The sequence below is a fragment of the Phalangium opilio genome, unplaced genomic scaffold, assembly GCF_054372755.1.
Source record: "Phalangium opilio isolate 3A_F unplaced genomic scaffold, DU_Popi_V2 ptg000056l_1, whole genome shotgun sequence".
Taxonomy (NCBI): domain Eukaryota; kingdom Metazoa; phylum Arthropoda; class Arachnida; order Opiliones; family Phalangiidae; genus Phalangium; species Phalangium opilio.
This window is the reverse complement of record NW_028324175.1, coordinates 3,743,593-3,754,635: the sequence shown is the minus strand read 5'-3', so window position 1 is coordinate 3,754,635 and position 11,043 is coordinate 3,743,593. Positions and strand designations below refer to the sequence as shown.

Here is an 11,043-nt window from a genome sequence, read left to right as displayed (position 1 = left end):
GCGGTGTTGTGACGTCTCAGATGTTACGTAAAATGTCAGAGTTTTTCCACAATACCTGACGAACATTTAATTTTTGGGCTTCCGTGGCGCAGTAATTAGCGCGTCCAGCTCTTAATCGAAAGGTTGGTGGTTTGAGCCCACCCGGAAGAGGTGTTGTGGGGTCTCAGATGTAGCGTTAAAAGTCAAAACTTTTCCACAATACGTGACAACCATTTAATTTCTGATCTTCCGTGGCTCAATGGTAGCGCGTTCGGCTGTTAACCAATAGGTTGGTGGTTCGAGCCCACCCGGGAGCGGTGTTTTTGGATCTCAAATGTAACGTAAATAGCCAAAGTTTTTCCACAATACCTGACGACCATTTAATTTTTGGGCGTCCGTGGCGAATGGTTAGCGCGTTCGGCTGTTAACCGAAAGGTTGGTGGTTCGAGCGCATCCGGGAGCGGTGTTGTGAGGTCTCAGATGTGAAGTAAAAAGTCAAGGTTTTACCTCAATACCTGACGAAAATTTAATTTTTGGGCTTCAGTGGCGCAATGGTCAGCGCGTTCAGCTGTTAACCGAAAGGTTGGTGGTTCGAGCCCTCCCGGGAGCGGTGTTGTGACGTCTCAGATGTAACGTAAAATGTCAGAGTTTTTCCACAACACCAGACGAACATTTAACTTTTGGGCTTCCGTGGCGCAATGGTTAGCGCGTTCGGCTGTTAACCAATTGGTTGGTGGTTCGAGCCCATCCGGGAGCGGTGTTGTGAGGTCTCAGATGTGACGTAAAAAGTCAAGGTTTTTACACAATACCTGACGAGCAATTAATTTTTGGGATTCCGTGGCGCAATGGTTAGCGCGTTCAGCTGTTAATCGAAAGGTTGGTGGTTCAAGCCCACCCGGGAGAGGTAATGTGGGGTCTCAAATGTAACGTAGAAAGCCAAAGTTTTTCCACAACACCTGACAACCATTTAATTTCTGAGCTTCCGTGGCTCAATGGTTAGCGCGTTCGGCTGTTAACCAATAGGTTGGTGGTTCGACCCCATCCGGGAGCGGTGTTGTGAGGTCTCAGATGTGACGTAAGAAGTCAAGGTTTTTACACAATACCTGACGAGTATTTAACTTTTGGGCTTCCGTGGCGCAATGGTTAGCGCGTTCGGCTGTTAACCAATAGGTTGGTGGTTCGAGCCCACCCGGGAGGGGTGTTGTGTGATCTCAAATGTAACGTAGAAAGCCAAAATTTTTCCACGATACCTGACGACCATTTAATTTTTGGGCTTCCGTGGCGCAATGGTTAGCACGTTCGGCTGTTAACCAATAGGTTGGTGGTTCGAGCCCATCCGGGAGCGGTGTTGTGAGGTCTCAGATGTGACGTTAAAAGTCAAGGTTTTCCACAATACCTGACAACCATTTAATTTCTGAGCTTCCGTGGCTCAATGGTTAGCGCGTTCGGCTGTTAACCAATAGGTTGGTGGTTCGAGCCCATCCGGGAGCGGTGTTGTGAGGTCTCAGATGTGACGTAAAAAGTCAAGGTTTTTACACAATACCTGACAAGCATTTAACTTTTGGGCTTCCGTGGCGCAATGGTTAGCGCGTTCGGCTGTTAACCAATAGGTTGGTGGTTCGAGCCCATCCGGGAGCGGTGTTGTGAGGTCTCAGATGTGACGTAAAAAGTCAAGTTTTTTGCACAATACCTGACGAGCATTTAGGTTTTGGGCTTCCGTGGCGCAATAGTTAGCGCGTTCGGCTGTCAAGCAATAGGTTGGTGGTTCGAGCCCATCCGGGAGCGGTGTTGTGAGGTCTCAGATGTGACGTAAAAAGTCAAGGTTTTCCACAATACCTGACAACCATTTAATTTCTGAGCTTCTGTGGCTCAATGGTTAGCGCGTTCGGCTGTTAACCAATAGGTTGGTGGTTCGAGCCCACCCGGGAGCGGTGTTGTGGGATCTGAAATGTAACGTAGAAAGCCAAAGTTTTTGCACAATAAATGACGACCATTTAATTTTTGGGCTTCCGTGGCGCAATGGTTAGCGCGTTCGGCTGTTAACCAATAGGTTGGTGGTTCGACCCCATCCGGGAGCGGTGTTGTGAGGTCTCAGATGTGACGTAAAAAGTCAAGGTTTTTACATAATACCTGACGAGCATTTAACTTTTGGGCTTCCGTGGCGCAATGGTTAGCGCGTTCAGCTGCTATTCAAAAGACTGGTGGTTTGAGCTCTCCCGGGAGCGGTGTTGTGACGTCTCAAATGTAACATAAAATGTCAGAGTTTTTCCACAATACCTGTCGAACATTGAATTTTTGGGCTTCCGTGGCGCAATGGTTAGCGCGTTCAGCTGTTAATCGAGAGGTTGGTGGTACGAGCCCACTCGGGAGAGGTGTTGTGGGGTCTCAGATGTAGCGTAAAAAGTCAAAACTTTTCCACAATACGTGACAACCATTTAATTTCTGGGCTTCCGTGGCTCAATGATTAGCGCGTTCGGCTGTTAACCAATAGGTTTGTGGTTCGAGCCCATCCGGGATGCGGTGTTGTGAGGTCTCAGATGTAACGTAAAATGTCAGAGTTTTTCACAATACCTGACGAACATTTAATTTTTGGGCTTCCGTGGCGCAATGATTAGCGCGTTCGGCTGTTAACCAATAGGTTGGTGGTTCGAGCCCATCCGGGAGCGGTGTTGTGTGATCTCAAATGTAACGTAGAAAGCCAAAGTTTTTCCACAATACCTGACGACCATTTAATTTTTGGGCTTCCGTGGCGCAATGATTAGCGCGTTCAGCTGTTAATCGAAAGGTTGAAGGTTCGAGCCCACCCGGGAGAGGTGTTGTGGGGTCTCAGATGTAGCGTAAAAAGTCAAAACTTTTCCACAATACGTGACAACCATTTAATTTCTGAGCTTCCGTGGCTCAATGGTTAGCGCTTTCAGCTGTTAACCAATAGGTTGGTGGTTCGACCCCATCCGGGAGCGGTGTTGTGAGGTCTCAGATGTGACGTAAAAAGTCAAGGTTTTTCCACAATACCTGACGAGCATTTAATTTTTGGGCTTCCGTGGCGCAATGGTTAGCACGTTCGGCTGTTAACCAATAGGTTGGTGGTTCGAGCCCATCCGGGAGCGGTGTTGTGAGGTCTCAGATGTGACGTTAAAAGTCAAGGTTTTCCACAATACCTGACAACCATTTAATTTCTGAGCTTCCGTGGCTCAATGGTTAGCGCGTTCGGCTGTTAACCAATAGGTTGGTGGTTCGAGCCCATCCGGGAGCGGTGTTGTGAGGTCTCAGATGTGACGTAAAAAGTCAAGGTTTTTACACAATACCTGACAAGCATTTAACTTTTGGGCTTCCGTGGCGCAATGGTTAGCGCGTTCGGCTGTTAACCAATAGGTTGGTGGTTCGAGCCCATCCGGGAGCGGTGTTGTGAGGTCTCAGATGTGACGTAAAAAGTCAAGTTTTTTGCACAATACCTGACGAGCATTTAGGTTTTGGGCTTCCGTGGCGCAATAGTTAGCGCGTTCGGCTGTCAAGCAATAGGTTGGTGGTTCGAGCCCATCCGGGAGCGGTGTTGTGAGGTCTCAGATGTGACGTAAAAAGTCAAGGTTTTCCACAATACCTGACAACCATTTAATTTCTGAGCTTCTGTGGCTCAATGGTTAGCGCGTTCGGCTGTTAACCAATAGGTTGGTGGTTCGAGCCCACCCGGGAGCGGTGTTGTGGGATCTGAAATGTAACGTAGAAAGCCAAAGTTTTTGCACAATAAATGACGACCATTTAATTTTTGGGCTTCCGTGGCGCAATGGTTAGCGCGTTCGGCTGTTAACCAATAGGTTGGTGGTTCGACCCCATCCGGGAGCGGTGTTGTGAGGTCTCAGATGTGACGTAAAAAGTCAAGGTTTTTACATAATACCTGACGAGCATTTAACTTTTGGGCTTCCGTGGCGCAATGGTTAGCGCGTTCAGCTGCTATTCAAAAGACTGGTGGTTTGAGCTCTCCCGGGAGCGGTGTTGTGACGTCTCAAATGTAACATAAAATGTCAGAGTTTTTCCACAATACCTGTCGAACATTGAATTTTTGGGCTTCCGTGGCGCAATGGTTAGCGCGTTCAGCTGTTAATTGAGAGGTTGGTGGTACGAGCCCACTCGGGAGAGGTGTTGTGGGGTCTCAGATGTAGCGTAAAAAGTCAAAACTTTTCCACAATACGTGACAACCATTTAATTTCTGGGCTTCCGTGGCTCAATGATTAGCGCGTTCGGCTGTTAACCAATAGGTTTGTGGTTCGAGCCCATCCGGGATGCGGTGTTGTGAGGTCTCAGATGTAACGTAAAAAGTCAAAACTTTTCCACAATACCTGACGAACATTTAATTTTTGGGCTTCCGTGGCGCAATGATTAGCGCGTTCGGCTGTTAACCAATAGGTTGGTGGTTCGAGCCCATCCGGGAGCGGTGTTGTGTGATCTCAAATGTAACGTAGAAAGCCAAAGTTTTTCCACAATACCTGACGACCATTTAATTTTTGGGCTTCCGTGGCGCAATGATTAGCGCGTTAGCTGTTAATCGAAAGGTTGAAGGTTCGAGCCCACCCGGGAGAGGTGTTGTGGGGTCTCAGATGTAGCGTAAAAAGTCAAAACTTTTCCACAATACGTGACAACCATTTAATTTCTGAGCTTCCGTGGCTCAATGGTTAGCGCTTTCAGCTGTTAACCAATAGGTTGGTGGTTCGAGCCCATCCGGGAGCGGTGTTGTGAGGTCTCAGATGTGACGTAAAAAGTCAAGGTTTTTCCACAATACCTGACGAGCATTTAATTTTTGGGCTTCCGTGGCGCAATGGTTAGCGCGTTCAGCAGTTAACAAATAGGTTAGTGGTTCGAGCCCACCCGGGAGCGGCGTTGTGGGATCTCAAACGTAACGTAGAAAGCCAAAGTTTTTCCACAATACCTGACGACCATTTAATTTTTGGGCTTCCGTGGCGCAATGGTTAACGCGTTCGGCTGTTAACCAATAGGTTGGTGGTTCGAGCCCACCCGGGAGCGGTGTTGTGGGATCTCAAATGTAACGTAGAAAGCCAAAGTTTTTCCACAATACGTGACGACCATTTAATTTCTGAGCTTCCGTGGCTCAATGGTGAGCGCGTTCGGCTGTTAACCAATAGGTTGGTTGTTCGAGCCCATCCGGGAGCGGTGTTGTGAGGTCTCAGATGTGACGTAAAAAGTCAAGGTTTTTCCACAATACCTGACGAACATTTAATTTTTGGGCTTCCATGGCGCAATGGTTAGCGCGTTCGGCTGTTAACCGAAAGGTTGGTGGTTCGAGCCCACCCGGGAGAGGTGTTGTGGGGTCTCAGATGTAGCGTTAAAAGTCAAAACGTTTCCACAATACGTGACAACCATTTAATTTCTGAGCCTCCGTGGCTCAATGGTTAGCGCGTTCGGCTGTTAACCAATAGGTTAGTGGTTCGAGCCCACCCGGGAGCGGCGTTGTGGGATCTCAAATGTAACGTAGAAAGCCAAAGTTTTTCCACAATACCTGACGATCATTTAATTTTTGGGCTTCCGTGGCGCAATGGTTAGGGCGTTCGGCTGTTAACCATTAGGTTGGTGGTTCGAGCCCACCCGGGCGCGGTGTTGTGGGATCTCAAACGTAACGTAGAAAGCCAATGTTTTTCCACAATACCTGACGACCATTTAATTTTTGGGCTTCCGTGGCGCAATGATTAGCGCGTTCAGCTGTTAATCGAAAGGTTGAAGGTTCGAGCCCACCCGAGAGAGGTGTTGTGGGGTCTCAGATGTAGCGTAAAAAGTCAAAACTTTTCCGCAATACGTGAAAACCATTTAATTTCTGAGCTTCCGTGGCTCAATGGTTAGCGCGTTCGGCTGTTAACCAATAGGTTGGTGGTTCGAGCCCATCCGGGAGCGGTGTTGTGACGTCTCAGATGTGACGTAAAAAGTCCAGGTTTTTCCACAATACCGGACGACCATTTAATTTTGGGGCTTCCGTGGCGCAATGGTTAGCGCGTTCAGCAGTTAACAAATAGGTTAGTGGTTCGAGCCCACCCGGGAGCGGCGTTGTGGGATCTCAAACGTAACGTAGAAAGCCAAAGTTTTTCCACAATACCTGACGACCATTTAATTTTTGGGCTTCCGTGGCGCAATGGTTAACGCGTTCGGCTGTTAACCAATAGGTTGGTGGTTCGAGCCCACCCGGGAGCGGTGTTGTGGGATCTCAAATGTAACGTAGAAAGCCAAAGTTTTTCCACAATACGTGACGACCATTTAATTTCTGAGCTTCCGTGGCTCAATGGTGAGCGCGTTCGGCTGTTAACCAATAGGTTGGTTGTTCGAGCCCATCCGGGAGCGGTGTTGTGAGGTCTCAGATGTGACGTAAAAAGTCAAGGTTTTTCCACAATACCTGACGAACATTTAATTTTTGGGCTTCCATGGCGCAATGGTTAGCGCGTTCGGCTGTTAACCGAAAGGTTGGTGGTTCGAGCCCACCCGGGAGAGGTGTTGTGGGGTCTCAGATGTAGCGTTAAAAGTCAAAACGTTTCCACAATACGTGACAACCATTTAATTTCTGAGCCTCCGTGGCTCAATGGTTAGCGCGTTCGGCTGTTAACCAATAGGTTAGTGGTTCGAGCCCACCCGGGAGCGGCGTTGTGGGATCTCAAATGTAACGTAGAAAGCCAAAGTTTTTCCACAATACCTGACGATCATTTAATTTTTGGGCTTCCGTGGCGCAATGGTTAGGGCGTTCGGCTGTTAACCATTAGGTTGGTGGTTCGAGCCCACCCGGGCGCGGTGTTGTGGGATCTCAAACGTAACGTAGAAAGCCAATGTTTTTCCACAATACCTGACGACCATTTAATTTTTGGGCTTCCGTGGCGCAATGATTAGCGCGTTCAGCTGTTAATCGAAAGGTTGAAGGTTCGAGCCCACCCGAGAGAGGTGTTGTGGGGTCTCAGATGTAGCGTAAAAAGTCAAAACTTTTCCGCAATACGTGAAAACCATTTAATTTCTGAGCTTCCGTGGCTCAATGGTTAGCGCGTTCGGCTGTTAACCAATAGGTTGGTGGTTCGAGCCCATCCGGGAGCGGTGTTGTGACGTCTCAGATGTGACGTAAAAAGTCCAGGTTTTTCCACAATACCGGACGACCATTTAATTTTGGGGCTTCCGTGGCGCAATCGTTAGCGCGTTCGGCTGTTAACAGAAAGGTTGGTGGTTCGAGCACACCCGGGAGCGGTGCTATGAGGTCTCAGATGTTACATAAAAAGTCCAGGTTTTTCCACAATACCGGACGACCATTTAATTTTTGGGCTTCCATGGCGCAATGGTTAGCGCGTTCAGCTGCTATTCAAAAGACTGGTGGTTTGAGCCCTTCCGGGAGCGGTGTTGTGACGTCTCAGATGTAACATAAAATGTCAGAGTTTTTCCACAATACCTGACGAATATTGAACTTTTGGGCTTCCGTGGCGCAATGGTTAGCGCGTTCGGCTGTTAACCAGTAGGTTGGTGGTTCGCGCCCATCCGGGAGCGGTGTTGTGAGGTCTCAGATGTGACGTAAAAAGTCAAGGTTTTTCCACAATACCTGACGAGCATTTAATTTTTGGGCTTCCGTGGCGCAATGGTTAGCGCGTTCAGCAGTTAACAAATAGGTTAGTGGTTCGAGCCCACCCGGGAGCGGCGTTGTGGGATCTCAAACGTAACGTAGAAAGCCAAAGTTTTTCCACAATACCTGACGACCATTTAATTTTTGGGCTTCCGTGGCGCAATGGTTAACGCGTTCGGCTGTTAACCAATAGGTTGGTGGTTCGAGCCCACCCGGGAGCGGTGTTGTGGGATCTCAAATGTAACGTAGAAAGCCAAAGTTTTTCCACAATACGTGACGACCATTTAATTTCTGAGCTTCCGTGGCTCAATGGTTAGCGCGTTCGGCTGTTAACCAATAGGTTGGTTGTTCGAGCCCATCCGGGAGCGGTGTTGTGAGGTCTCAGATGTGACGTAAAAAGTCAAGGTTTTTCCACAATACCTGACGAACATTTAATTTTTGGGCTTCCATGGCGCAATGGTTAGCGCGTTCGGCTGTTAACCGAAAGGTTGGTGGTTCGAGCCCACCCGGGAGAGGTGTTGTGGAGTCTCAGATGTAGCGTTAAAAGTCAAAACGTTTCCACAATACGTGACAACCATTTAATTTCTGAGCCTCCGTGGCTCAATGGTTAGCGCGTTCGGCTGTTAACCAATAGGTTAGTGGTTCGAGCCCACCCGGGAGCGGCGTTGTGGGATCTCAATTGTAACGTAGAAAGCCAAAGTTTTTCCACAATACCTGACGATCATTTAATTTTTGGGCTTCCGTGGCGCAATGGTTAGCGCGTTCAGCTGCTATTCAAAAGACTGGTGGTTTGAGCTCTCCCGGGAGCGGTGTTGTGACGTCTCAAATGTAACATAAAATGTCAGAGTTTTTCCACAATACCTGTCGAACATTGAATTTTTGGGCTTCCGTGGCGCAATGGTTAGCGCGTTCAGCTGTTAATCGAGAGGTTGGTGGTACGAGCCCACCCGGGAGAGGTGTTGTGGGGTCTCAGATGTAGCGTAAAAAGTCAAAACTTTTCCACAATACGTGACAACCATTTAATTTCTGGGCTTCCGTGGCTCATTGATTAGCGCGTTCGGCTGATAACCAATAGGTTTGTGGTTCGAGCCCATCCGGGATGCGGTGTTGTGAGGTCTCAGATGTAACGTAAAATGTCTGAGTTTTTCACAATACCTGACGAACATTTAATTTTTGGGCTTCCGTGGCGCAATGATTAGCGCGTTCAGCTGTTAATCGAAAGGTTGAAGGTTCGAGCCCACCCGGGAGAGGTGTTGTGGGGTCTCATATGTAGCGTAGAAAGCCAAAGTTTTTCCACAATACCTGACGACCATTTAATTTTTGGGCTTCCGTGGCTCAATGGTTAGCGTGTTCGGCTGTTAACCAATAGGTTGGTGGTTCGAGCCCATCCGGGAGCGGTGTTGTGTGATCTCAAATGTAACGTAGAAAGCCAAAGTTTTTGCACAATAAATGACGACCATTTAATTTTTGGGCTTCCGTGGCGCAATGGTTAGCGCGTTCGGCTGCTAACCAATAGGTTGGTGGTTCGACCCCATCCGGGAGCGGTGTTGTGAGGTCTCAGATTTGACGTAAAAAATCAAGGTTTTTACACAATACCTGACGAGCATTTAACTTTTGGGCTTCCGTGGCGCAATGGTTAGCGCGTTCGGCTGTTAACCAATAGGTTGGTGGTTCGAGCCCATCCGGGAGCGGTGTTGTGAGGTCTCAGATGTGACGTAAAAAGTCAAGGTTTTTACACAATACCTGACGAGCATTTAACATTTGGGCTTCCATGGCGCAATGTTTAGCGCGTTCGGCTGTTAACCAATAGGTTGGTGGTTCGACCCCATCCGGGAGCGGTGTTGTGAGGTCTCAGATGTGACGTAAAAAGTCAAGGTTTTTACACAATACCTGACGAGCATTTAACTTTTGGGCTTCCGTGGCGCAATGTTTAGCGCGTTCGGCTGTTAACCAATAGGTTGGTGGTTCGAGCCCATCCGGGAGCGGTGTTGTGAGGTCTCAGATGTGACGTAAAAAGTCAAGGTTTTTACACAATACCTGACGAGCATTAAACTTTTGGGCTTCCTTGGCGCAATGGTTAGCGCGTTCGGCTGTTACCCAATAGGTTGGTGGTTCGAGCCCATCCGGGAGCGGTGTTGTGAGGTCTCAGATGTGACGTAAGAAGTCAAGGTTTTTACACAATACCTGACGAGTATTTAACTTTTGGGCTTCCGTGGCGCAATGGTTAGCGCGTTCGGCTGTTAACCAATAGGTTGGTGGTTCGAGCCCATCCGGGAGCGGTGTTGTGAGGTCTCAGATGTGACGTAAAAAGTCAAGGTTTTTACACAATACCTGACGAGCATTTAATTTTTGGGATTCCGTGGCACAATGGTTAGCGCGTTCAGCTGTTAATCGAAAGGTTGGTGGTTCGAGCCCACCCGGGAGAGGTGTTGTGGGGTCTCAAATGTAACGTAGAAAGCCAAAGTTTTTCCACAACACCTGACAACCATTTAATTTCTGAGCTTCCGTGGCTCAATGGTTAGCGCGTTCGGCTGTTAACCAATAGGTTGGTGGTTCGAGCCCATCCGGGAGCGGTGTTGTGAGGTCTCAGATGTGACGTAAAAAGTCAAGGTTTTTACACAATACCTGACAAGCATTTAACTTTTGGGCTTCCGTGGCGCAATGGTTAGCGCGTTCGGCTGTTAACCAATAGGTTGGTGGTTCGAGCCCATCCGGGAGCGGTGTTGTGAGGTCTCAGATGTGACGTAAAAAGTCAAGTTTTTTGCACAATACCTGACGAGCATTTAGGTTTTGGGCTTCCGTGGCGCAATAGTTAGCGCGTTCGGCTGTTAAGCAATAGGTTGGTGGTTCGAGCCCATCCGGGAGCGGTGTTGTGAGGTCTCAGATGTGACGTAAAAAGTCAAGGTTTTCCACAATACCTGACAACCATTTAATTTCTGAGCTTCTGTGGCTCAATGGTTAGCGCGTTCGGCTGTTAACCTATAGGTTGGTGGTTCGAGCCCACCCGGGAGCGGTGTTGTGGGATCTGAAATGTAACGTAGAAAGCCAAAGTTTTGGCACAATAAATGACGACCATTTAATTTTTGGGCTTCCGTGGCGCAATGGTTAGCGCGTTCGGCTGTTAACCAATAGGTTGGTGGTTCGACCCCATCCGGGAGCGGTGTTGTGAGGTCTCAGATGTGACGTAAAAAGTCAAGGTTTTACATAATACCTGAAGAGCATTTAACTTTTGGGCTTCCGTGGCGCAATGGTTAGCGCGTTCAGCTGCTATTCAAAAGACTGGTGGTTTGAGCTCTCCCGGGAGCGGTGTTGTGACGTCTCAAATGTAACATAAAATGTCAGAGTTTTTCCACAATACCTGTCGAACATTGAATTTTTGGGCTTCCGTGGCGCAATGGTTAGCGCGTTCAGCTGTTAATCGAGAGGTTGGTGGTACGAGCCCACTCGGGAGAGGTGTTGTGGGGTCTCAGATGTAG

At 48.4% G+C, this 11,043-nt stretch overlaps 1 non-coding gene across 1 annotated transcript; it reads left to right on the top strand.

Moving 5' to 3' along the window:
- The first annotated feature begins 9,038 nt into the window (after positions 1-9,038).
- On the top strand, positions 9,039-9,111 carry TRNAS-GCU (transfer RNA serine (anticodon GCU)). Its single transcript has one exon. It is a non-coding gene; the product is annotated as a tRNA-Ser (tRNA).
- The last annotated feature ends 1,932 nt before the right edge of the window (positions 9,112-11,043 follow it).